At 37.8% G+C, this 27,670-nt stretch overlaps 1 protein-coding gene across 8 annotated transcripts in view; it reads left to right on the top strand.

Annotated features, from left to right (window-relative positions):
* The window catches only part of htr2cl1 (5-hydroxytryptamine (serotonin) receptor 2C, G protein-coupled-like 1), a 234,385-nt gene that overhangs the window by 87,533 nt on the left and 119,182 nt on the right, over positions 1-27,670 (top strand). For 6 of the 8 annotated variants that reach the window (XM_067444586.1, XM_067444541.1, XM_067444580.1 and 3 more), the window contains exon 1: positions 5,684-5,825. The exons of 1 other annotated variant lie outside the window; for it this stretch is intronic. The gene's annotated coding sequence lies outside the window, so the exon portion shown is untranslated. Of the gene's footprint in view, positions 1-5,683; positions 5,826-27,670 lie in introns of those variants that run through there. One more of the 8 variants, XM_067444552.1, reaches the window with a different exon arrangement.

Raw genomic sequence — 27,670 nt, 5'->3', positions numbered from 1 at the left:
TATTGAAATTAAAAATTTGAGTTGATACAATGAAGGAAATTTGTTTAATAAATAGAAACTCAAAATATTATTGTATCTGAACCACATAAAAAATGTGATAAATCATAAAAATAGCACTATTTGGCATGTTTCACAGCATCATCAGAAATAAAACACACACAATTACCCAATATGCTTACAAAAGCTTTTAATAATATTTTAATAAAGGTTGTCGAATCTTAAAAAATGTTCATTGTATTAACTCAAATTTGTAATTTAAATTTACTCAAAATTTTAAGGCAACCAGGTAAGTTTTTTTCTAAATAATTTTTTTACAGTGCATACTGTGCACGCATTCAGTAAGATTTGCGCGAGCTAATTCTATCGCAACACCAATGATAAAATATGCAACCCATTCGAATTCTATTGAGAATTTACAACTTCTAAACACTATAGAGAAAGTCAAGCAATCTAAAACAGCCACATAAACTAAAAAGACTAATAAAAGGAGGTAATATGCACCTAAATAAATGATAACTACTTACTACTAATAACTAAATTATGACCTCCATACTACAATTTATCACATTTTATTGTATTTATTGTGTTAAATTTTGACTGACTTGTAATGAAATTGCCAAAAGTATAAGGGCACCCCTCCAAATCATTGAATTCAGGTGTTCTTTTCACTTCCATGACCACAGATGTATAAAATCAAGCATCTACACTTGCAGACGCTTCTACAAACATTTGTGAAAGAATGGGTCGCTCTCAGGAGTTCAGTGAATTCAAGCGTGGTACCGTGATGGGTTGCCATCTGTGCAATAAGTCCATTCCTGAAATTTCCTCACTTGTTTTTTCCTCACTGGGTTTCCTCACTTCCTCACTGAACTGGCCTTTGGACTGGCTCTGTCTGGCAATCCGACGGACGAGTCTGGGTTTAAAGATTGCCAGGAGAATGGTTCTTGCCTGACTGCATTGTGCCTAGTGGTGTGGGGTTGTTTTTCAGGGGTTCGGCTTGGCCCCTTAGTTCCAGTGAAAGGCAATCTTAATGCTTGGCACACCAAGACATTTTGGACAATTTCATGCTTCCGGTTCCAACATGACTGCACACCAGTGCGCAAAGCAAGGTCCATAAGACATGGATGAGCGAGTTTGGTGTAAAGGAACTTGACTAACCTGTCAAGTCCTGACCTCCTGACCTCCCAGGCCCTGACCTCGGTCCAATAGAACACCTTTGGGATGAATTAGAGCGGAGACGAGCCAAGTCTTTTCGTACAGCATCAGTGCCTGACCACACAAATGTGCTTCTTGAAGAGACACTCGTAAAAATTGTGAAAAGCCTTAATCCCAGAATAGTTAAAGCTGTTATAGCTGCAAAGGGTGGGCCAACTCCATATTAAACCCAGATTAAGAATGGAATGTCATTAAAGTTCACGTTGATGTAAAGGCAGACGTCCCAAAACTTTTGGCAATATAGTGTAAATTTTTCCCCTATAGGTTTATTTCACAACTGTGGCATGTTGTAGCTATAGTTTCTAAATGTGTAAGTTGCTATTTTTCATAAATGATCAATAACAGATCAATAACAAGGAAAAGGTCAACATTGGCCTAATGATGAGCCATCAATGGTCTCACCTGTAATTATAGACTTATTTAAAAAAATTAAAAAACAGTTAAACAATTACAAGATTAAACTATTTTGGTATAATAAATAATATAGTTTCACTTCTCATGGTACTTTGAAGTAGAAAATAAGTAAAAAGTTCCAGTTACTTAAATAATATAAAATATATTATTTATCCTTTGTTGTTAACTAATTGTTAAATAGTAGTTATTGTGTGGATAATAGGTTAGATACCACAAAAGTTGCACCCCCCCCCAAAAAAAACCAAACAAACAAACAAACAAACAAAAAAACGAATAAACCACGCTAAATGGTTCACACTTTAACTCCCACAGTGTTCAAATCAAAACTATGCCCTTTAGATGATGATAGAATTTACATTTTTGGCTGAACTAACCCTTTAACGATTATTGTGGGAACAGTGCTTTTGATTATTTTTAGAGTAAAGCTACTTGCCAGCCTCATCTGTACACTGAACAAAGGTGTAATGTGAAATCATTACATAAGGTGGGTTTTCAGTGGCTGCCCCCCCCCCCCCCCCCGACCTTATTACAAGCCATTATCCCTCATCAATTTTAGGCCATCTTTATATTTCATTGCGGTTAACAATGCAGTGTCTTTTGTTTCTATAGCTGACTTCACTCACAAACGTTTCCCCACTGGGCTTAAACATATATATATATATATATATATATATATATATTTTTTTTTTTTGTCAGAGAAGCTCTATAGTACCATATATATGACAGAAAGATGAGGAACCCAGGAGATAAGGTTATAATCACTCACCACCCTTGGTTCTCTCTGTCGTTTTCTTCTACAGAGCCCTTAATGATAGGTGTGCATGCAGCAGGTGGGACAAATGTGGGTGTGGGAGCCAGGAGGCATCGTTTGACATTCTCCAGGCGTATCTTTCCTGAATGTGGGGGAAATGTGCCTTGAATATCTCTCATCATTGTTGAGTAGTCTAATGATCCTATCTTCTGGCAAAGAGGGAGGAAGGGCTAACTTTTAGCTATTTTGATTGCACTTTGTGTGTGTGGTCCAGGTAAACCCTACGTTACGAGGACAAAATGTCCCCACAAAGATGGGGGATTTCTAAAAACCTTATCCTTGTGGAGATATTTTTGGTCACTATGAGGAAAATAGCTTTTAAATCAGACTAAATTATGTTTTAAGTTTGTTTTAGTTTTTTGATGGGAAGGTTTAGGGGATAGAATATACTGTTTGTACAGTATATAAATCATTATGTCTATGGTGTGTGTGTGTGTGTGTGGGGGGGGGGGGTCTATGTGTGTTCGTGTGTGTGGGTGTGTATGTGTGTGTGTGTGTGTGTGTGTGTGTGTGTGTGTGTGGGCATGTTTTTATGACACGTGGACACAAATGTGTATAATGACCTGGGTATGACATAGGTATTACAAGGAGAGGGTGAAATAGGAGGACACTGGCCATGTCCCCACTTTTCAAAATGCTTATAAATCATAGAGGATGAGGTTTTTAAGAAAGTAAAAATGCAGAATGTTTCCTGTGATGGTAGGTTTAAGGGCAGGGGCAGTGTAAGGGGATAGAAAATATGGTTTGTACAGTATAAAAACCATTATGCCTATGGAATGTCCCCATATCTCACAAAAACAAACGTGTGTGTGTGTGTGTGTGTGTGTGTGTGTGTGTGTGTGTGTGTGTGTGTGTGTGTGTGTGTGTGTGTGTGTGTGTGTGTGTGTGTGTGTGTGTGTGTGTGTTTGTGTGTATGTTTTGGGAGATGTTCCTGTTAAGCCCATCAGACTTGCCGGCGGCCTGGGTGAGAGAAGAGAAAATGTCTTTCCTCCAGGGTTCTGCACTCATCACCTCGCATAAAGGCCACTTAGACAGATGCTAATGCACATAGGAGGCACTGATGGAGGGCGGTACTCAGAAAAGAACTAAAGGTAGGGTGCTCTTTTTAATGCTCTTCTAAGGATGAGATTTGTTCCCCCACTAAACATCCCAGACCATTATATGATCCATTTCAGTTATCTCTAACCCCAGTTAGCCCAGTAATGAGTGTTGGCTTTTATGAGACATTTGAGTTGGATCTGAATGACCTTTCAAACATCACAGTCTTCGTTCATATCATAGAACAGCTGTTTTATTGCCCTGCTTCTCTTGCCCTCCAACCCTCGTGGAGCTCAATTTGGCCTCGTGCATTTGGTCGAGCTGTCCTAGCTTGGCTTTAGGTGGAAGCTCAAGTCCCCGCTGTTGTCACAAATGATATGTCAGAAGCACAACGAAGGCATTCGTAGGAACCATGCTGGGTCTGTATAATTTAACACGTAGCACTCAGCACTGGGCTGGTGCCAAAATGCTCAACTGCAGATCTCATCTAATCGTATTCTGCTCCACACAGCACCATGCAGTCCTTCATAATTGCCTCTCTGAAAAGGTGTTTTGTTAGGTACGATTAGTCACCCCATAAGAGAGCCGACGCTCCTGTCCGTATAGGATTGACTGCATTTGGGATCTTGACTCTCATAAAACCTTTCAAGAAGTTCAGGTGATGTATTTGCATTATTTATAGCAATTTAGCACCACCCAAATATAGTATTAGAGTAATGAATTGTCACTGAGAATAATGGGAGGTGCTATGATTTAAAAATCATGTAAAAAATAATAATACGTTTTCTTTTTCAATCTCGCTTGATTGACAATTTGGCTTTAATAAACGAATGCCATCTGTTTATCAGTAGATGTAAATCAGTTAATGTGAGAGATTTAGTTGCGTTTTATGTTAAGATTTCACCGGACCGGAGAGCGTTTTGATGAGACAGAGAAATGAAGTGTACATCTGTGAACAGCTGTGTGCGGGTAGTGTGCAGAACACTGCCAGCCTGCCTATGAGCGTGTCTGCCACTGACTAAGAATAATACCTAATGTAACCATCATTAAAGTTTTGAAAATAAGGGTTGATTCTAAGTGAAATACCCACAGATATCTCAGTGCAGCTGTTTGGGTTTAGCTAAGTGAAGAGAGATCACATAATCACAGATATTTAAGGGTGTCGACAGCTTGGTTAATCACAGATTTTTAGGAGGGGGATTGCAATGAAAGAGGATCTAGCAACACCAATGGCCCCACTCTACTTCAAATAACAGTTATTTTAAATGTTGTTAATATATTATACAATATTATCGTTTCCACTGCATTTTGGTCAAATAAATTCAGCCTTGGAGCCTAAAAGCACTTCAAAGGCATTAAATCTAAATTATTCCAATTTTGACTGGTTATGTGTGTGTGGTCCATGGTAAACATTAGGCCTATGTTATGAGGTAAAAATGTCCCCAAAACATGTCAATATACAAAGTCCTTGTCTGTGTGGGAACATATTTACATCCCTATGAGGAAAGCAGCTTGAATCATGTAAAAATGCAGAGATTTTTCTGTGATGGTTAGGTTTAGGGTTAGGGAATATAGTATACAGTACAGTTTGTACCACAAATCCGTATCTAAAGAAAGTAAAACATGAAAACACATTTTCATAAAACATGAAAACACAATGTGTGTGTGTAATTGGAGGTACTTTGCATGTGTGTAAGAATTATGTACTACTACATTTTAAGCCCTTAAAGGCATGTAGCCTGTTATTATGAAGAGTATTTTGTTGGCTGATTGAACTTCTGGTATTAGCTTTTGGCACTGGATGTATACTGCACGCACTATAAACACGGCTTTATTATGAAACGATCTCTGTGCATGACTTTCAGTTTCCTGGATGGTGAGAAAAAGTGCTCAGTCGACCACTAATTGCAGATTCAGATTAATTAAACCCGGACCGTCGAGTATTGCGAGATGCGTTCCAGATTAGGCTGGCAGGCCACCACCCATGCTACCCGTGGCCGCGCGCCAGAGCGCAGCTGCATTAACAGACAGCCTGTGGATCCTCGCGCGCTGTTCGGTGTACGTCTCTCTCTCTCTCTCTCTCTCTCTCTCTCTCTCTCTCTCTCTCTCTCTCTCTCTCTCTCTCTCTCTCTCTCTCTCTCTCTCTCTCTCTCTCTCTCTCTCTCTCTCTCTCTCTCTCTCTCTCTCTCTCTCTCTGCGCTTCAGTCTGAATGAGCACAGTCCTCGTCCTGCCACGGGCTTGCGTTCTTGAGGAATTCGTCATCAATGAAAGTGAAAGAAGACTAAATAGGAGAGAAGAAACGCTAGAATGCCGGCAGGTCAGAGGAGACAGATGATTCCTTAATGGGTGAGTTAATCATATAACATTTATTTTCTTTTTGCTTGCGAGAAAAGACTGTTGTCTATTTATTTAATTCGTTTTAGAAGGATGCATATATTTTTCCTCACTGTGAAATATCACGTAGACTATTCCTTTACTTACAAACATTCCCCTTTTCTCTCTAAAAAAAGTATTTAAAAAAGTCTGATCGAAGTGCTCACAGTTACTTATAACGAGTGCAAGTTGGGAAAGTGAACGAATTCTGTGTGAAAATGTATGCAAGCCATTTCAAGTAACTGCACTATTTGGCTTCTCTTTGTTTGGGAATGATCCTGCGCGCAGGACAACACATCTCGAAGATGCTGTAAAGGCTTATTTTAATGACGGCACTGCTGGTGGTTTTGCTATTATGTAGTTGGAGATGAACCTGATAGATTGTATTGAAATGAGCTGTGATGTGTAACAGAACTTTAGTGTTTTCTCCGCGCATCGCTCCACATCTATTAAGCTTCTTATTAATCAAGTGATAGGCTATAAACACATTAAGTCAAACATTTTTTTCATTAAATAGAGTCATGACCTTATGCAAGTCTTTCCTCGAATGTTCTCAATTTACTGGCAATGTCAAAGATATCCTCTTCTAGTGGCATTTAAATGTGGCGTCTTTGCTCTAAGAAATACCGTTTCAGATTTAGTGATATGTAGAGACAGATTAACGAGCATGGGTCACGTTCATTGTAGTTGCTGATTTGCCATAATCTAATTAAAATTGATGATTAATTTTCAATGTCAGTTTAATGAGTGGGATCTCTCTTAGACTAGCTGGGAATTTATCACTGTTGGTTTCGTGTGGTGGCATTTCGCGACGCGATGTGTCCAGATTCCTTCCACCTTCCTTCCCCGCTGGTTGGTTTATGAGTAACGGGGACTTGGAGAGGCGCGCGCCCGCGTGAAAGAGTGAGGACGCGTACAGGTTCGAAAAGTGGACGCTGTAATAAGATGAAATGACGCAATACGGCTGACATCATCCGCGCGCAGAGGTGCATGCGTAATTGTGCCATTTTTAGCGTCGTTTAAAATTACATTAAGTCTGCTTTTTGTGAATGAAAATGAGTTTACTTGCCTCATATTGTTTTATAGAAATGTGTGCTAGTATTTTGATATTGTTTTAAGACATTTAATTATCTGGTGCTTCCACGAGTGAAATGTAATATGTAACCAATATGACTAAGCGATACTTGGAGTGTGGTGATAGTTTCTACAATTATTAACGTTGTAAAGCAAGCAACGTTTTTTTATTATTAAAAATAAATAATAATAAAACACATTTATATCAATATTTCGTAAGTTACACACACTTGCTGTGAATGTTTCTAATAAAATGGCTGATGGTAAATTTGACATTTTTCTCTCCTCTGACTACCATAATCCACCCCTAAATTTTCCTGTTTTGGAAAATTGTGGAAATTCTATTGTGTATTTTTTTATTTTTTTATTTATGTTTTTGCTATTGGAAGGGAAATACAACAATTATATTTGCTTAGTCACCTGTTCACCACTATATAAGTTTAAACTATATATGTGAAATCTAAATGTGATCTGCATTTAGTGATTTTGTCCTGTTCATGTCTTGGTAATATTCAGTTCGGCTCATTTATAATGCATCTTAGCTCATCTGGAATCAACATTCATCATTTTCTGATCTCATTAGGTTATGTATTGAAGTGGACAACTGATCTAGAGTCAGCACCCTGGAGTGAAATTGATGATGTGAGGCTGTGCTGGAGTGTGTTCTGGTGTTCTGGGCTTTATGTTTAATGTTCTGATTCTTGGTGGGGTTTCTCTCATAAATATGAATTGGCTGGCTGGTGCAGGCATTAGGGCTTTGTCTGTGTGGCCCTGGACTGTGTTTAGTCAGTGTTCTGTCAGGTCTGATTGTACCCAGTGGGAATGGCTCATCACCATGAATGAAACACAGTAGTTGGTTGTTTTGGCGTGATTATGGTTGCTTGTATAACCATTTGTTTTTGTTACGTTTAAAATGTTTGTTGGCATATCTTTTGAATGTGTGTGTTTTTACTAATGTCAAGCACAGTGGGATAAATGTAAATACTCTTAAGCCGGTGTCCTGACCTGCTCCAGTTTTAATTCATTTGCTGGTGTGGCCATCCCCATGTGCATTACAAGATCCTCTGCTTAATCATTTTGTGTTCTTTAATTGATTCATGCAAAACAAAAGCTGCCCAAACAGGCACCGAAGAAAAACACACACACGGATAAATGTATGCGTGTAGTGCACGGAAACCGCTGTGTGTCTCCACTGGGGAAAATTCCCTTTCTGCCTGTCTGCCTTTTTCTCTCTTTTCCTCTCTGTCGGTCTTTCACACACACACACACACACACACACACACCCCATCTCATCTGATCTTGTCTTGGTGTGCTCTCTCGTACCCATGTGTACGGATTACAGCCCCAGAGACAAGCTACAGAAACAACCCACCTGCCACAGTGTTCCACCCTGGGGACTAAAGACATCCCAGGTTCAGTGCCATAGCATGGAGGAGCTTCTCTGGCCGTTTCCCCCTGAGTCTGTCTTTTTTAGGTGTCAAAATACAAGAGATGCCCCATATGTCACTTTTCGTCCGTGGGCAGCATCAGTGCTGGGATGAATAAGGTACCGGTATTTCGATATTCGGAGAGGTCACATTTGCCACACGTGACTAAACGTAACATGTATTGTTCAAAAGTTTGGGCTCAGTGAATACTTTTATTCATCAAGGACACATTCAATTGATCAAAAGTGACAGTACATTCTTTTTTGGGATTCTTGAGCAGCGAATCAGCATATTAGAATGATTTCTGGAGGATCCATGTGACACTGAGGAAGACTGAAGAAATGGCTGCTGAAAATTCAGCTTTGTCACCACAATACAATATTAACTCTTTCTCCCGCCAGCGTGTTTGAAAAAAGCTGCCAGCCACCACAAGCATTTTTGATAATTTTCACAAAACTTTCATATCCCCCAGAATATTGTTTTGTGGATATCTGAACATGCAATATATCAAAATAAAGAACAGACCCTCTCCTTTTAAACAAAAAAACTGTTTTGATTTATCGCGTTATTTTATTTTACTCAGATTCTAGTCAGAAATTGAGTCTGATACTGCTCAATTAGGCTGTGATAGTGGGGCGTGATTCAACCGAACCAGGAAAGAAAATGCCTTGGCACTCAAACGGATAGACCTACAACCAATCAGAGCAACGGAGTATGTGACGAGCGATGCATAGTTGTCAACAGAACTCAACTGTACGCATGCTGGATGAAGTAGAAGAAGAAGATGAGTGTAACAAATCTTTGATGTTGTTGTAAAAAGAATTTCAGGATACACAGATACCAACACGATCATCATTTTTGAGAGAAAGGTGAATGCATATACAAAGTTCATCATTTAGGATTAGAACTAATTCAACCCAAGCACTCTTTGGGTATATGAATGATTATGTTACGTTATCTGTCCATCATTGTATTGTTGTATTATTGGTGCCAACAGCTGTGGTTCGAGCCTATTTGATCCACAGCAAATCAAGTCCAGACCGAACCTCAAATGTTGTGAGCGGGGCTAAGTTCAGCTGGCATCCAGGCTACATATGCATATGATTTCATATAAAATTGCATGTTTCTGCCTCTTCCTCGCACGTGTTTTGATCTGAAGATTCAGTACTCTTTTAGAAGAATGCAATTTTGGCCCCTACCACATAAATCAAAACACAGAAAGCCGGAATATTCTGTCAATGGCGGGAAAGTGTTTTCTCACAAATGATGGACATTTCTGTCAATGGCGGGGAAATATTTAAAACAGAAAAAGTTTTGAATTGTAATATTTCCTCAGTATTACTGTATTTTGATCAAATAAATGTTGTCTTAGTTAGCATAAAGGAAAGCATACGAAATATTACCAGTTTTCAAAGGTTTGAGTGGCATATAGTGCTAATTTTAACTAGGTTTTTATGTATCAGATGAAAATTACAAAGTTGACAACTGTGTTCTGAGGAGGATAGTACAGTTCTCAGGAGTTTAGTTCATGAGTTGCCATCAAAGACCTAAGGGTTCCCTCGTGAAGGGAATAGACTGACCAGAATAATAAAAAGTAGAGCCTGTTTCTCTTCAGTTGTTCAATATTCATGAGGGCAGAAAATGTCTTTGGCACTGTCACTGCACCTTTCTCTTACCTTTCACAGGACTTGACTGGTGAGGTGTTGCTTTTATGTGACATGCCTTTGGAGGCTCATGTTCATTCCAGCAGCCTGTTTCCAGTTGTTACACCCTTTAACTGTGGTGGTGTCAGCAGTTCAGATCACAACTTCAGCAAGGATAGCATAATGCAGAATTGGTCTGATATAATATAGCTTGTGCAGCAGTCTGTTTATGAGCAAAAGGACGAATGGAAGTGACAACCACATTTACTTGTGGGAGTGAATTTCATTTCACTGAATTTTTTGAATTTTCAATTTTCTGTGTGTGTACTGTACGTAGTGTACTGATAACTAGAGACACGTCTTGCAGTTCTAATCCAAGGGTTTTCAAACTGAACAGTAGAATATCTTGTTGAAGCTTTTGGAGATATTAAAGAAGTATAATTTACTCACCCCTATGTCATCCGAGATGTTCATGACTTTCTTTCTTCAGTCAAAAAGAAATTAAGGCTTTTGAGGAAAACATTCTGGGATTTTTATCCATAAAGTGGACTTCAACAGAGTCCAGTGGGTTGAAGGTCTAATTGTCATTTTCTAAAAACTTTTCCAACGTAACTAAGGGAAGTCGGAGATGTTAGTGCCAAGATGAGCATTTGTGTGTAAAAGTTTTTATTTATATACAGCATTGAAACGGCAATTTGGACCTTCAACCCGTTGGACCCCATTGAAGTCCACTATATGGAGAAAAATCCTGGAATGTTTTCCTCAAAAACCCCCAGGGCATCCAACATGTAGGTGTGTTGGTTTCTTCAGTAGAACACAAATGACGATTCTTAACTCCAACCGTTGCTCGTATAATGCATGTCATTTTCTATGAGAGCTACTATACACATAGATATACGAATCCATGTTTAACTCTGTGGCTCGTGGCAACACATTGATTTCTTTAGACACGAAATTATCAGTTTTTGTGAGAAATCAGTATTTATGTGTCTTTTTTTTTTACCTCATATCAGACTAATCTCATCTATTATTCCCAGCGCCATTACTTCCGTCGAAGGTCAAAAACCGAGCGCATATATATATATATATATATATATATATATATATATATATATATATATATATATATATATATATATATATATATATTAGATTCCTTATTAGTGCCTGCACGCTAATGTGTCGAATAAGGAATTTATGTAAATATATATCTATGATCGCACCGGGTTTTTGACCTTATTTGATGTAAGTAATGCATTGGGAATACTAGATGAGATTCGTCTGATATGAGATTAAAAAAACACACAAAGAAACCGGTTTTTAGAAACCGATCATTTCCTGTTTAAAGACATCAATGTGTCGCCACAAGCCACAGGGTTTAATATGGATTTGTATGTCCGTGTTTTTTACTCTAAGCAGATAAACATCACATTTTCTTTTTTGGGTAAACTATCCCTTTCATTCCTTTTCAACTGTATAGATAGATAGAAAGAACATGAACATCTTGGATGACATGGAGGTGAGACGACATGGTAAATTATCAGGGAATTTTAATTCCTGAAGTGAAATAATCCCTAAAGGAATTTGGTGACAATGAGTGGAAGGACAGACAATCCAATAATTTTTATTTTCATTTCTGCCAGCATGTTTAAAGTACAAGGGATTTAGGAGTCATCACTCATTAAAACAGAACCTGTTTAGAACCTGTTTTCCCACTTACTAGGAATTGCTTATAATATACACAGGAACGTAACATTTTTTTTATGTTTCTTCGTTTATTTGCATGTTTATACAAGCCCCGAACTAAATGTTCTCCACACACTGCATCTGTGCACAGCATACACATGGTTAAACCTATCAGAAAGATCAGTGAAGCACATTTCTAATGTCCGTGTATGCTGAGTTAAATGCAGTTTGTTTTTCAGTGTTGCTGCGCTCAGGAATCAACTCTGGGCCAAGCAATAGTTTATTAGTTCACTGTACTTGAACTAATGTGCATATTCATTTGTTCATTATTGGCAGAAATGATGCGTTAAGCAACCGTGCATTCAAGCTATACTAGGGGTCCTCAACCTGTCTGTGGTTGTACTGCAGGGGTCTGCCAATAATTGTGCGACATTGAACATAATTGTATGTGAAAAAAAAAAAAATATTATGTGGTACATAAAAAAGTATTCACATACTCTCAGAGTATGTACTTCTTTTAAAATAAGTATTCTTGGTGACCATTAAGTATTAGTCATTTCACTGCCGTTCACAAATTCTTATTATTAGTGTCAAGTAGAAGTATAGTAGTAGTAGAAAATGACTAAATTATCACAGAATTCCTATTTTTGGGTGAGCTATTAATTTAGGTTCACTACAGCCAAATACAAACAGAGCTAAAGTTAAAATGACCACGTACATGCATTTATTTTATTATGTCAAGCTAAATTTTAAATGACCACGTACATGCATTAATTTTATTATGTCAAGCTTGGCAATCTGTAAAAGTTTGAAGGCCCCAGAGCTTTACGTTACATGGAACACTCTTGTTTAGTGTATTATAAATGAGGCATCTGCTACATTAAAAGAAACTAATTTAATCACAGGAGTAAAAAGGAGCAAAGCTGTTTGTGCATTTTTGTTCTTGTTGCTAAGAGTTTTATAAGATTTATAAGAAGAGGAGGTAACACTTTCAAATTATGTTTTATCATTAATAGATGTAACACAATATTAACATTCCTGTAACTCTGATGAATTATTTGAGTACTGGCACTGGCAACTGGCAAGGGCCCGTTGAAAGAGGTAGTTCACCATTAGCTAATAACTAAAACATTTTCCTCACCTCCCAAAAGACTACTAATAACTACTATATACAGGTTCATAATGAATGAGAGAAATGCACAATGCATGATTAATTCTAAAGTAAAGAGAATGCTAGCCTACGGCACTAGTAATGACTCAAGTATTGCCAAATCTGAAGGTCCACCTTCTGAAGGAATTGCTAATTATTTGGAGCATTATTCTAGAGTGAAAAGCATGAAAACTCCCTAGTAATGATCGTGTTTAATAAGCCGACAATGCATGTGATCATGTAAACGCATTAACCTGTTTTCCTTTATTGGTGTAAGGTCATAAACGGCTTTAGCAGAATGGCCACAGCTAGATTTGTGCCCCTTATTCAGATGTAAATGCATTAACCTACTTTCTGTGGGCGCATGTGTGATATATATGTGACAGGAACACATCCTTACTGTGTATTTAAGCACATCCAGACCTTTTGCATCAAGATATGAGTAAATATATCACAAACTCAGACTCTTTCTCAACCCAAATATTATAAAAGTGCTACTGAAGAAGTGGTACAGAGGCATAAGAGAATAGCTTAATATATGAGCTGCAAGTTTCCCGCTGACATGTTCCAATACTTTTCTCCGGTTTATAATGCTTTATTTAACATCACATCCAACATAATAAAATTAAATTCTACACGGACCGCAAGCGCTGTGATTGGTGTTTCCACATTCGTCAGAAACAAGTAAACCTCAAAATCTTACAATGACCTCAGTAAAAGAAATTCAGGATTTTAAATTATTAATATTTTATAATTAATATTAATTTCAATTTCAATTTGGCCAACTGAAAAATGTAGATGTGATCAAGTCACTAGAAATGTTTCAATTGGAAACATTATTATTAATATTATATATATATATATATATATATTTTTTTTTTTACAGTGTATAGGGAGTTATACTTTTCACAGTCAAGAATTCTGTTCCAAATAATTAGTAAGCACTGAAGTTTTTGGTGATAGTATTTGGTCACCACTAATGGGTTACCATGATCTTCACTTTAAAATTAATTGGGCATAAACTTTATGCATTATTCACATTAACCTTGATTCTGCAGATCATAGCAGTCCTCTGAGAGGTATGAAAAATAGATTATCTAATTAATTAACAAATACTATCTAACTAATACTAATTAATTAATCAGAATGTCTTATTAGTTAATGGCAGTTACTAGAATGTTAATTGCATTACTCCTTTCTTCCTGTGTAGTTATTCATTAATAACAGAACATTATTCTAAAGCGCTACCTACTCTTCTTATATAAACAACTCTTAGCAACAAGAACAAACATGCACAAACAGTGTTGCTCCTTTTTCCTCCTATGATTACATTTGCTATGATTTTAATGTAACATATATTATTTACTAATTTACTAATTAATCAAAGTTTCTTGTTAGTTAATAGCAGTTATTATATTGCATTACTCATTTGTTCCTGTGTTGTTATTGATTACTGATGGTACAGTATTCTGAAATGTTACTGGAGAGTAACACTTTTAATTACAGACATGTGGCTATTCGGTATGTGTAGAGATTGAGTGGATAATTTGTAGTCTTTGTAGCTCAGTGGTGCTACAGATGTCCTTTTTTGCTTAATGTCTCTTTTGTTTAATTTCAAAAATGTGCATGACACATTAAACTAAACAATGGCCTTGACTATGTTCTTTTTTTCCTCTTGTCTTGATGTTCTATTTTCATCATGTTCTAATTTTAAAGCTGGACATTCTGTTTCCATAGTACTTGCTGGAAATACTTCAGCTGGTGTCAACAGCAATTCCTCATATGCATTCTGTCTGTCTCTGACTGTGAGGGTTGAAGCTCCGACTGTGGAAAAACATACAGGGCTTTGCATGTGGCTTTGGACCCTGCGTGTACAAAATGTGTGGGACTTATATTCAGAAGGATGCGTGTTGTATAAATCGTTGTCTGTCACCGGGAACACATATAAGCAGGACTACAATGCAGCCCACCGTGGTATTCACAAAACATTATCTGTGTGTCAGTGCTGAATTGATCCGACAAAGAGACAGTGTGTCTCATTAATAGACAGACAGAAGCAGGTAGGATTTAGCAGATAAGGTTTTTAAGCATGAGAATGTGTTAATGTAAATTAATGAATGAATACACATGTGTACACATATGTGTATACAGCCAACACCCGTCCATCATAATTCTTGCAAAGAAACAAAAAAACAACAAAAAAAAAACAGCTTAATCCAACTGGTTTACATGTTTCAGCTGGTTCAGAGGATCTCCCAAAACAAAACCAGCTAGCTTGAGTCTAGATGGAAGACCAGATAAGACTAGAAAATAAGTTTATACAAATAAGTAGACTAGTTTAATATGGTTTTCCAGCATGACTATCCCTCTCTGTCTGAAATGTGCTTTAAGCCCACAAAATGCATTACAACAGACACAATAGACAACCTTCTTCATATTCCGCACTCAGCAAGGCTTCCGCGTTACAGCTGCACCCGTGGAGTGTCCCAATAGTCATAAAAATGCAAGTACATTTAATTTACGCAGCAGAAAATTCTTAATATCCATAAAGTTGTGAAGTGTGGAGCGGGGCCAGGCAGAGTCATTATTTTTTATTGTGCATGGCTACAGACATCGGTGGCGTCCAGATACTTTGTAAAAGTTTCCGAAAGCAAACTCCTTCACAAAAGGTCTCTGAATTGACATAGTTCCTTAGACAAGCTCCAGAGCTCATTAGAAAGAGCCTTCAAACATTTTGAAGAATGTGAGTGATGCTTAGCATTACAAAAATGTTGGTTTCTATATTTGTTTCTGTTTTTAGTGGTGTGTATTTCTAAGTGGTTGCTGTAGTGTTCATTCTGAAATGTCCTTCCTGTAGCTCAAAGAGTAGAGCATGGTGCTAGCAACGTCAACGTCATGGGTTGATCCCGCCCTCAAAAACAAGATCTGACAAAATGTATACCTTGAATAAAATGAAAACAGCTTTAGATGAAAGTGTCTGCCAAATACATTAATATATATAAGTATTTATTTATCAATTTGATCATCCACCAAGTAAAAATTGTATGTCTGTGATGTTATGTGCCAATAAGAATGCACTTCAAGTGTGAGCAATACGGTTGCCCTACTGACAACATCTGAAATAATATTGACCACGCTAGATATTTTGGAAATTTAGGGTTAGGTGTTGGTTAGAGGTCATTGATTTCTGGGGTGTTTGTGTGTTTTTGTGTGCTCATGCATGTACACGCATGTTATCGTTGTGCCAAATAGAAAAAGCATTGAGTGTAAGTGCCTCTCTGTTCACACTGATTCCCTTCCTGCACATTGAGAAACCCTGTAGATTGGGGTGTCAGAAGGAGGCTTTAAAATACCTCTCAAACTATTACAGTAGGTGTGAGCCATTCAGACATCTATCCTCCCACACAAGGACCTTCAGTTGAATTCAGTACAATACTTCCCCCTGCCTCTTCTTTTGACCTCTTTTCTGATTTCACTCTCTTAGACCCATGCTATCTTTTTTTAAAATTAAATTTAGATCTTTTTGCATCAAATCCACTGACGAATTAGTGCGCAAAACTGAACAGACATTTCAAATACTATACAATGTTATACTATATTACACAATATCGTATGCTATAGGTCCATGTGATCCAAAACTTGATCAAAACTGTAATATAATTTATCGGTCTCAAAACGACGGCCTGTTTCTCACATCGTCTGCAGTTCTTATTTATTTCACCGCTTGCCGAGTCATGTGGTGTTGAACCCAAAAGTGGCACTGAGAATAGAGTTTAGGCACTAAGCATAAAAACAATGCTGAACTCGGCAGAAAACCTTAAATTGTTTAGAACCTTAAAAGGGTTTTATAAAGCAACATACAATTATAAAGTAAATCACTCTTCAACATACAGTGCCGGAACACATACACTTTTTATTCAGTAAATTAATTGAGCAGATTTAAGTGGACTTACTCCTAATGATTTATAGTTTATAGTTCTGTGTTGATTAATTATCATTTGGATGAATATGTGATCCCCTCCTAATGCAAATTCAGTTTCACCATGATTAAGGTTTAATTATTCTCTATGGCCAACTCATATTAATCATGTTGTAATTTAGGGCTGAAATACTCATTGTAGTAATGGAGAAATCACTTAATTTTCTTTTAAGAGTTTTCTCCATAATTGCAGTACCGCACACAGCATATGAAGATCATTTATATTAATGTTTTTTATTATTATTTTTTTATATAAGTGAAGTTTCTGTAGCCTAATTAGTTTTTCTGATCATCAAGTTTTGTATAATTAATAATAGTGAATTTATGTTTAGAATTGTAATAGATTATTTGTGGAATAATTTAGATTTATACAGTAACAGTTTTTGTATACTGTATGATATGTTTTTAAGGGGCATCTTGCCCATCTTACCCATACTATGCCATATGCCATACAATATTGAATTACATTATAATATAGCTACTATACAGTACTATACGGTGCTATGCTATTCTATCCACCTTATTTTCTGTGAATGTGTGAGACTTTCAATTCATTAGCCGCTATAGGCAAAAAAGAATATCAAAGTGCAAATATTGCTTTTTGTGGTAGTATTTATTATTACGGAAATACATTAAAATAATATGGTATGGGTCATTTGGAGTCTCAAGTACAAAGTAAAAATAAAAATCAGGTCTCCAAATGAAAATGTTCCAGTGACTGATCACATCTAAATTTTTCAGTTGGCCGAACTGAATTTCTGTGAATTGATGATTTTTTTTAGCCTGACAAGCCAGATCCACATCAAGATGTTTGGTCTAGAAACCTCACCACTGAGGGCTCAATATGAGGGGCGGGATAAACGGTTGTCTTTTATCAAGCGTAACAAGTTGTTTTGTACTGCTAAAAGTAACTGGAAGTAAATGACACCAGAAGCCTTTCACATTCGCTTTACACATATGGTCACACTGCTCTTACATACATACTACAGTATATTACATTATAATACACTACAACACACACATAGATGTTAAAGGGATAGTTCACACAAAAATTAAAATTTGATGTTTATCTGCTTACCCCCAGGGCATTCAAGGTATAGGTGTGTTTGTTTCTTCAGTAGAACACAAATGAAGATTTTTAACTCCAACGGTTGCAGTCTGTCAGTCGTATAATTCATGTGAATGGTAACACGTGAGAGTATGAGAACTATAAAAAAAACACATGCAAATCCATATTAAACCCTGCGGCTCGTGATGACACATTGTGTTACCATTCACATGCATTATATGACTGACAGACTGCAATGCTTGGAGTTTAAAATAATAATTTGTGTTCTACTGAAGAAACAAAGTCACGTATATCTTAGATGCCCTGGGTGTAAGCGGATAAGCATCACATTTTCATTTTTGGGTGAAGTATCCCTTTAAGCTTCAGCCTTGAAGGTTTCTTTTTGATTAATAAGTAGGCTTTACACAGCCACATCTTCTCTTTGTGGGGAACTGACATTCTCTCTGGGGTGGCATCAATAGAGCCAGCTTGTTCATAATGTCCTGCTGTGTGCCCTCTGTGACATTACGACTCGCCGTTCACCATTATGTGCCGGGCACTGTGTGCGCTTTCACATCGGCTGGTGTGACTTTGAGATTCAACCAGTGTGGAGATCATGAATTAACATTGTCAAGGGCAGGAGTCTTTGCTTGTCTAAAGTTCAAGGCCTTAGTACAGGACACGAGGGTATGTCTGAGGCAAAATTTATGCTGTGAAGGAGCGAGACAGACAGAAAGAGAGAGGGGGCAGGCTAGCGGACAGGAAGGCAGCCAGCCATCAAAGAAGTTATTGAATAAAGAGGGTCAGTCTGTATCTAGATCAGTCTTCGTCCCTTGTTGTGATAGGCCATTTATCAAGACTTGTTTACCTCTGTCTATACCTGCACATGTAACTATTAACTGACCTCAGAATGGTATCTTTTTTATAGTGGAGTTCACTGGGTGGATATTAAAGGGGGGGAAGACGAGACACTGAGTTTCAGTCAATCTCATGTCAATCTTGAGTACCTATAGAGTAGTATTGCATCCTTCATGTCTCCGAAAAGAAAAGACTTTAGTTTTATTATATTTATAAAAGAAAGATAGGCTGTATCGAGTCTTTCGCAAAAAAAAAAACGAACGGATGGAGGTGTATCGTGTGGGCGGAGCTAAAGGATGACGAGCGCGCAGCTACTGCACGAGAGCTTCTGAAAGCTGTGACATCCTCAAGCGTGGAGAAGAACACGTAACTCTAATAAACCATGGCTATCAATCAGATTCAACTAATACATATATGATCCAGAATCAGATCCGGAGGCTGAAATAAACTGAAGAAGCAGCAACAGCAGGACGTCCGTCTCTGTGGTATGTACTGTATTTAGTGCCTAGCCTGTCAACATTTGCGTGTGTTTACTTGTGGATTATGAGGACATGATTTGGTTTATGGACTATTGTATGCGACTAAACCTTAGCAATCGCAAGCAAAACGGTTTTGCACGTCAGACTAATGTATAACGTTACACAGAAAAACAATGGAGTAGCGCATTTGAATGTGCTTTGTGTGAACGTCCTCTAGGTTTATGTTTGGGGTGTTTTTTTGAAACTTTGTCCATGTTTAGGATGGGAGTCCAAGTCTTTACAGTGTAAAAAGCTCAGTATGCATGAAACAGCATTCCCCCCACCCCCCACCCCCTAATGATATTAATGAATTAGTGGTATGTGGTAATTAGAGATGCTTTGATATAAAATATATAAACCCCCAAATGAAAAATGTCCTTATTTACTTATTAACATGAGGTGTTGTTCCAAAGCTGAATGAGTTTTTTCTCTCTGTGCAACACAGAAGAATTTGAAAAATGCCAACAGTGACAGGTAATTATTTTATTTTTTTGACCATGTTTTTTTCACCCTGTTGACTTTCATTGTATAATCAAAAAAAGTTGATGATCTAAATGTTGGGTATATGAACATGATTAATTAAACATCCATTCTGTCCTACAAAAGCAAAATACCTTAACTTACTAGAGTGTTGAACTGAACATTTTTAGTTATCTAGTCAAAATAATTATAGGTAGGACATTGGAAATCTGGCAATTTGATGTTTTAGTAATGGAAATGAGCTCAAATCCCCTACTGTACTCTGTCTTTATATTGTCTGCAACTAAGTTAGAAGTCACAACCAGGCAAATGGCAGTAACTTCCACATTATCAAAATTTGGTTGCTGATCACCATTTACAAAATCATTATAGTAACTCGTGTATAACATCTAGTGATCATAGCATTTATTTTGGATGAGTTTATTTTGGAAGTTTGATAGCCTATTAATTGGATATCTGACTAGCCTTTTTTCTGTTCTTTTTTGTGTGTGGCTATACTAGGCTGCTAGCTAGCTAAACAATTGTTTTGCTATAGGCTGCTATCTAGCTAAACAAAGTAGATTACAATCTATCTAATTTGTTAGTCTAATGCATATTTTGTGTTACACAATTTCTTACCTTGACTTCAATGTCTGTATTTCAAAGCCATTTCAACCATCCTTAAATGCTATTAGTAAAAACAACCCCTCAACTATTTGGTTTACCTACACTTATTCAGGTATCATGTTTGTCAGGTGTGCTTCAGTGACAGATGCATGACATTGTAATTTAAAGGGGTACTTCAGCACTGGGATTAATTAGATTAATCTGTATTTAAACTGGGTCATTAATATAGTAAAAAAATGATTTTTTTGTTTTTTAATTTGGTGCTTTCTAGACTGAGAATAGACAGAATATTTATAATTCGAATATAATCGGTTTCTACTGATACAAAGCCATATACTAATTGGTGAAGTAACCCTTTAAATGCAGCAAAATTTAATGGACAGTAAAACAAAGTCAGAATACTGTAACTACAGACAGATACAGATACTACTAAACAACAGCTAAACACTAGCAGAGTACCCCAACTCAATTTGAGCATTCTAAAACAAAGGCAAAGAACAGGAACTGGTGTTAAGGTGTTCTGCCTTGGTTTTTCCTGGGCTTTTGGAAGTTATTGTTAAGACAACACATTATTTTCTTGATAAAACAATGGATTTAACTCAAGATACTTGAAAAGGGAGGTTCATTTTTTTGACCAAAAATTAAATTTTGTCTTTGTAGGGCAGCATTGGTAAATATCCTAATAAATGCCCAACTATCAATCAATATCAACATGTTGATCATCACTAATAGTGATATTATTTGCAAATGCTTTGATTGAGCTCCAGCTAAATACATACACTGTTAAACCTTACCAGGTTTTTTATAAGTAAAATACTACTGTAAAGAATCTGTTACAGTGACTAACTGGCAACAGCGTTGCCAGTTTTATACCGTAAATCAGGCATTACAGTTGATAACTGGCAGCAGTGGTTTCAGTTAATTACTGTATGGCATATATTTAAATAATTTATAATTCAGTTCTCATTGTGGTACTCTTAAACTTATGAATCATTGTGTCATGTTACTTCAATACAAAATATAAAGAACATTTAAATCTTTACACAAATTGACTTTATTACTTAGATATTTATCTATTGTTCAACATAACAGAATTACAAAAAAACAAATGAAAATAATAATACAAATAATAATTTGCTCCTTCATAACAATAATATCAACAAACATAATTATGAAAACACACAAATATTTTCAAGACAATATGTCAAATCCTGCCTCCAACCAAATAAAAATTAACTTGGATGCAACACCCAAATCTACATCTCAGCCACTAACGAGCCTCAGGTTATTTATGTTAACAAAAATTAAATGACCGTCTTATATCCGTATAAGTAAAACATTCACAAAATGCTTTCAGTTAGTTGTATGTTTTCGCTCAAATGTACAGTTTTACGGCTATAGTTCCAGCTTTGGAAGCACACTTTGTCTCCTCAGGATTAATCCTCACTAAAAACCTGTTGAGTGAATCAGACAACAGCTATTTCAGAAATGGAGTAACAAATCAAACAGTTCAGAAAAAAACATACTATGAAACAATAAAAATAAAAATAAAATGCACAACTGTGGCAAACTCATGTTACATTATTGCACATGTACCTTTCAATGAGTTCTAATGTGGCACTGGGTATTCAATGTTAAATACATAGAAGACACTGAAAAACACATGCAGTGCCACTGAGAAATCTAACCGCTCATCAATGCAATGTGTCACTTTCATCCACTTAGATGAATTTAGAAGGCTATCTTGTGAAATTTGTTCTCACCATAAAAACTACCAAAACACATTCATTATTTACCATATATTTCATACTTACCATGCATGATGAGCCTTGGTGTGACTGGTAGATGTAGATCATTTTCCACTGACGTTCGGGTTGAAGTTTTCTTTGGAAAGGAATTTGCCCTATGTTGGTGTTGTTTTGTATAAAAAAGTTAGTTGGTGAAAAGGCAAATTGTAAAGTTTGCATCTGTACATTGCGGCAAATCCTGACTAACTAAGAAAAACGAAAGCAATGATAAAACATGTTGTTTATCAGCAAGAGTTCATAAATGCAATTACTCCAGGACAAAATTGTCTACACAAAGGGATATTACACTTAGTGACGAGTTCTGAGGAGAGGCTAAAAAAACCATGCAAACCATCTAACTTTACATTATGCATTTTAAAAACACAAATATTTGAATTGTTTACTTACTTGCTGTGCGATTCATTTTCAGTCTGAAAACATACAAATGTACTATTGGAGTTCTCAACAAAGTACGTAGCAGCAAACAAACTCCAAATGGGTGACACCTGCTCGTTTAGGCTCAGACATCCAGCCCTTGTGTATGTATTTGTGTTCTCACATGCATGCATGCTTGCATGCGTATGTGTGTGTTAATACATTAATCCTTGTTTTCTGACTGAAGATGTAAACAGTTTGAAATAAACGATGACGTAATGCATCATGGGAATGCAGACCAGTAATTTACAATTTAAATGTTACAGTTATTTCCCTTCATGGGTGCTGAAAGTAATGTACTGTAGTTTATTATTAGTGCAGCAAAACCTCACCTCATATTACAGTAAAATACCTTCTAATGATGTTAAAGCTAAATACTGGCGATTTTACAGTTATTTACCCAGAAATCTACAGCAAGGTTTAATAGTGCACACTCACCTAAAGGATTATTAGGAACACCTGTTCAATTTCTCATTAATGCAATTATCTAATCGCATTGAAGCAGCTGCTTGAATGGGCCAACTGATTCAAGCTGATAGAAGAGCAACTTTGACTAAAATAACCACTTGTTACAACCGAGGTATGCAGCAAAGCATTTGTGAAGCCACAACACGCACAACCTTGAGGCGGATGGGCTACAACAGCAGAAGACCCCACCGGGCACCACTCATCTCCACTACAAATAGGAAAAAGAGGCTACAATTTGCACAAGCTCACCAAAATTGGACAGTTGAAGACTGGAAAAATGTTGCCTGTTTTGATGAGTCTTGTTTTTTGTTGAGACATTCAAATGGTAGAGTCAGAATTTGGTGTGAACAGAATGAGAACATGGATCCATCATGCCTTGTGAAAGCTGGTGGTGGTGGTGTAATGGTGTGGGGGATGTTTTCTTGGCACACTTTAGGCTCCTTAGTGCCAATTGGGCATCGTTTAAATGCCATGGCCTACCTGAGCATTGTTTCTGACCATGTTCTTCCCTAAATGACCACCATGTACCCATCCTCTGATGGATACTTCCAGCAGGAGCCCCTGCCCCTATGAAAGTGAAAGTAAAAGTGCCCTTTTTGATCGCAAACACAATTTCCAATGGCTGTGAGGTGAAAACCACATGTCCCAAGATTCTGCCCTCAAACTTGCCATCATCAAAACTACGCCTTTGTTTAAATAGGCACCCTTTAACGGACGTAAAAGTTACGTAGCTTTAACCAAATGAATTAAAAAAATAAAAATAAAAAATTAGACCCCAACCAACCCAATGGCAATTTATTTAGAACATGACTAGAACTAAATGTAAAATGTAGACAATGAAAATGCCTTCAACCCTGCACGCCAGTGGCGGGTTTGACAATTTCAACCAGGTACCGACAGACGAAAATCAGAGATAAAAAGAAAAACCAAGGCAGGTATAGATTTAAAAGTATGTCCAATTTCCTGCCTTGTTTGTAGATGAAATTCTTTCTCTACTCCTTTGTAGCATTTACATTATACGCTTGTTGAAAGATAATGTAGTCTATAATTGGTGTATGTCAAAAATGTGGAATAGTATGTTTTCCATTACATTTAATCAGATTTACTTGATTAATTTGGCATCTGCATTTAGATATAATCAAAATCTGGCCCGGCTACATCGGTTTTCTGCTATAGCGCGTGTAATTCCAAGCAGATAAACGGCTCACAATCTTTGTTACACCTCAAATGACAAGGGAATTTATATTTATGTTAAAATTCATTAGCAAATCCCCACACTCATCCTCTTGAATGACTTGCAGAGCGTTATTAATGTGGAGCTCATGCCACTGCAGCATGGACTAGTATACTGAAGGTTTAGTAATTTACACATAGAGCCACAGATTGACAGAGTGGAGAAGGGAGATTATAAATGTTGCCATTTGTGTCTTGGGTAGGACCCCAGGTTTTCAGATGCAAAAGAAGACCTATATTTTATAGGTGGTGAGAGGAGATATTTGTGAATGTGTGTTTCATTCAGTGGGAGGTTATGATAATGTGTGAGGAAACACACTCACATACATATTTGCAGTTGATCCAAACCATGAAGCTGCCTACTCTTTTTTTGATCATCTTTGCTTTGTGATCTTTTTATCTGGGATCTTACAGATGGCAGAGCAGAGTTAGAAGGGAAAACCCTCTCCGCCACAGTCCCAGGGAGACTCTACATCTTTGGGATTGCTGTATAACAGCTTGGAAGAGATCTGTTTTACAGTGTATTGTGCAACAAGAGAAATTTCCCTCTCTCACACACATACTCTGGTATCATGCCCCTGGAGAAACAGGCACCTCACTGATTTTGTGATAATTTTTGTGTGTGAAGCTTGGCACACACCTCGCTGACTCTGTGATGTCCCTTCTCCTCCTAATGTCACTCAACAGTTGCACCTCACCCAGCAGTCCCACTGAGGGTTATGGGACATAAAGTTTTCTGACGGTGTGTTATATGCTTGTCGGCTTGCAGATAAGCATCGCTGAGGATATACACCTATAACTCCAGAGTTAAAAGACTAAGAGATGGAGAATATGAGAAAAAAAAACACAAATTAACGGGTTGCTTTCAGAAGGCCTGTTCTTCTCCAGTAGATTTTTGTGTCAGTGTCTATAAGACAAAGATTGTCATATATAGTATTTGTTATTAATTTTGGCCATTTAAGACCATTGGTTGTCAACTGATACCCAAAAATGGATCACAAGTGTTTTTTGATGCAGAGAAAGAAAGCAATGCTACTACTAAAATACTACTGCTAGTAAACTACTAGTAAAATGTAAGACGCCATATAATAGTGACTATCTAGACAATGAAAATAAATAGACTTATAATTTTTTGTTTCTTTGTTGTTCACCAGGGTTTGAAATTACCTTTTGCACCCACCAACCAATCTATACTAAATTAAGTTCTGTCAGGACCACCATCGTCAAAGATGATTAATTGACTATTAGCATACACTTTGGATTGGTGTTTTATGTTGTGCTTATTATGTTTGTATGCAGCAGTCTTCCGTAAGGAGTTGCCATTTTTCTTTAGTTTTGTTTGTTTATTTGGTTCTGGCCTCATTCTTCCCTTAACACAAATGCCTCAGTTACGAATAACCTTGGTTCCCTGAAGAGGAAATGTGACGCTGCGTCGAGAATTGATGCTATTGGAACCCTCTCCGTCCGTTGCGTCGTGATGCACGTTTGAAATCAGTCCAATGGCATTGGTGGGTAACATCATGACCAGGAAGATATAAGGTGCACCCAGACCAAACAATGTCAGCTTCTGATAGGCCAAAGCAAGTTGATCAATTCGAAACTGATCAAGTCGATCTTCAGAGAACCAAGGTTAAAGTTGTATTTTGGCTAGAATTTTCGCTATGGGAATGTCTATACCAAGTTCCCTATCATAGGAACTCGAGCTCCGTCACCGCTTTGGGAACGCCTCTGCGTGATTGCGTTGTGAAGCACGTATTTCATCAGTCCAATAGGAAGACGGAACGTCATAGGCGGGTGACGTCACAGACTCGGAAACTATAAAGCACACTGGCAAACACACGCCGTTAGCTTCTGTTGTTTTCAACAAGCGCTCTGTGTCATTTGTCTGTCCAAATATCTGTTTTTTTCTGAGTTCAGACCCTTGTTTCACAAGTTTGCACTCACATGGATATTAGAGGAAGGAGATTTTGGCGAGCAAACGATCGTACAGGGAGTGTGTTCCTTCCTGTCCTCACTACATCACGGACAGGGATACACACTCTATGTGCATTGTTTGTGTGGGTGATCAGCACACCCAGTCGGCACTTGAGGGTGCCGGCTGTGAGCATTATGAGGCTCTGCCTCTCCGCGTGCTGTGATCCTGCCAGACGCTCTTTGAGGAGGGCGTACCGGCTCGCCTCCGGGGCAAGGGCTCCACTGCTGCTTAGGCACAGTGGCAGCTCAGATTGCGGGGTTCACATATGGATCTGATGGAGGGGTGTGAGACTGGCCAGCCCTTTCTCAGCCTTCACCTGTCAGATCCAGTGCCGCTTCTCTTTGTTTGGGAGCCCGCACTGCGGTTTCTCCCGCCCGGGGAGCGGCCGCGATGCTGCAGCTGTCTTCCTCCGAGGAGGTGGATGTCTGCAGCGTCGATGCAGGGGTTGAGGACTCGCCACTTCAATCCCCTGCCAGTGAGGAGCATCATGATCGAGTTTGTGTAAAAAGCAGGCTTGACGAGCGCGTTCTCCCTGCGCGCTCTGCTCAGCCTCAGACTTCGGTCTATTGTAACACAAGCATCGGTGTACATGTGATACTGTTTGGGCAGTCAGTTCCTGAGGGTGCTGGCTGTGTTAATGAGAAATATCTCAACATGTATAGAAAAAATGTGTGCGCTTTTCTGGGGTTTCATCCTCACGCCTGTGGTCTTTCATCTCGAGGGATGAAAGCCAAATATGTTGTAAACAGATTGTATCTCGCGTTTGCTGAGGCAGCGTGTAGATGACGATTCCATATGAATAAATATATATATATATATATATATATATATATATATATATATATATATATATATATATATATATATATATATATATATATATATATATATAAACAGTATCGTCTGGTGATTATGGCTGATTTAATTCTGAGGAATTAAAATTAAATATTATCTGACTTTGAGGAGTTAGATATGTTCTTTCAGTCTATCATTCAGACCATGTTCATTGATGGGTGATTATGGCTTTAATTCTGAGGAACTAGTGTTTATCTGACTTTGAGAAGCTAGATATTTGCAGCATATCTTCCATATTGTGTAAAAAAAAAAAGTATTAAAACACTATGGCAAAGACCTGGTCGTACAGAGAGGCATTTTTTTATTACGAGCTCCTCGCACATGGCACAACAAAAACAGAAAGGGTGTTCGGCGATCTCAGGCGCAGCCTTTTAAGGGTAAAACTGATCTGATCTGTTATTATTTCAAGGAAGGCTGCGTGAGGGTCATCCCCTCCAGGGGCAGACGGTGTTTACCTCAGTACACGGTACCCGTCTGTCCTCGGCGCCCTCAAAGGGGCGATCCACCAACCCCGCCTGAGCGTGGAGAGCCCTCGCGGGTCATCTGAGGATGGCTTGTGCCCTCCGAGGAGGGAGGTGGCGCTGTCGAGTCAGTTG

The sequence above is a fragment of the Pseudorasbora parva genome, chromosome 1 (assembly GCF_024679245.1).
Source record: "Pseudorasbora parva isolate DD20220531a chromosome 1, ASM2467924v1, whole genome shotgun sequence".
NCBI classification, from domain to species: Eukaryota; Metazoa; Chordata; class Actinopteri; order Cypriniformes; family Gobionidae; genus Pseudorasbora; species Pseudorasbora parva.
The sequence above is the reverse complement of the archived record's forward strand: the minus strand, read 5'-3'. Positions and strand labels throughout refer to the sequence as shown.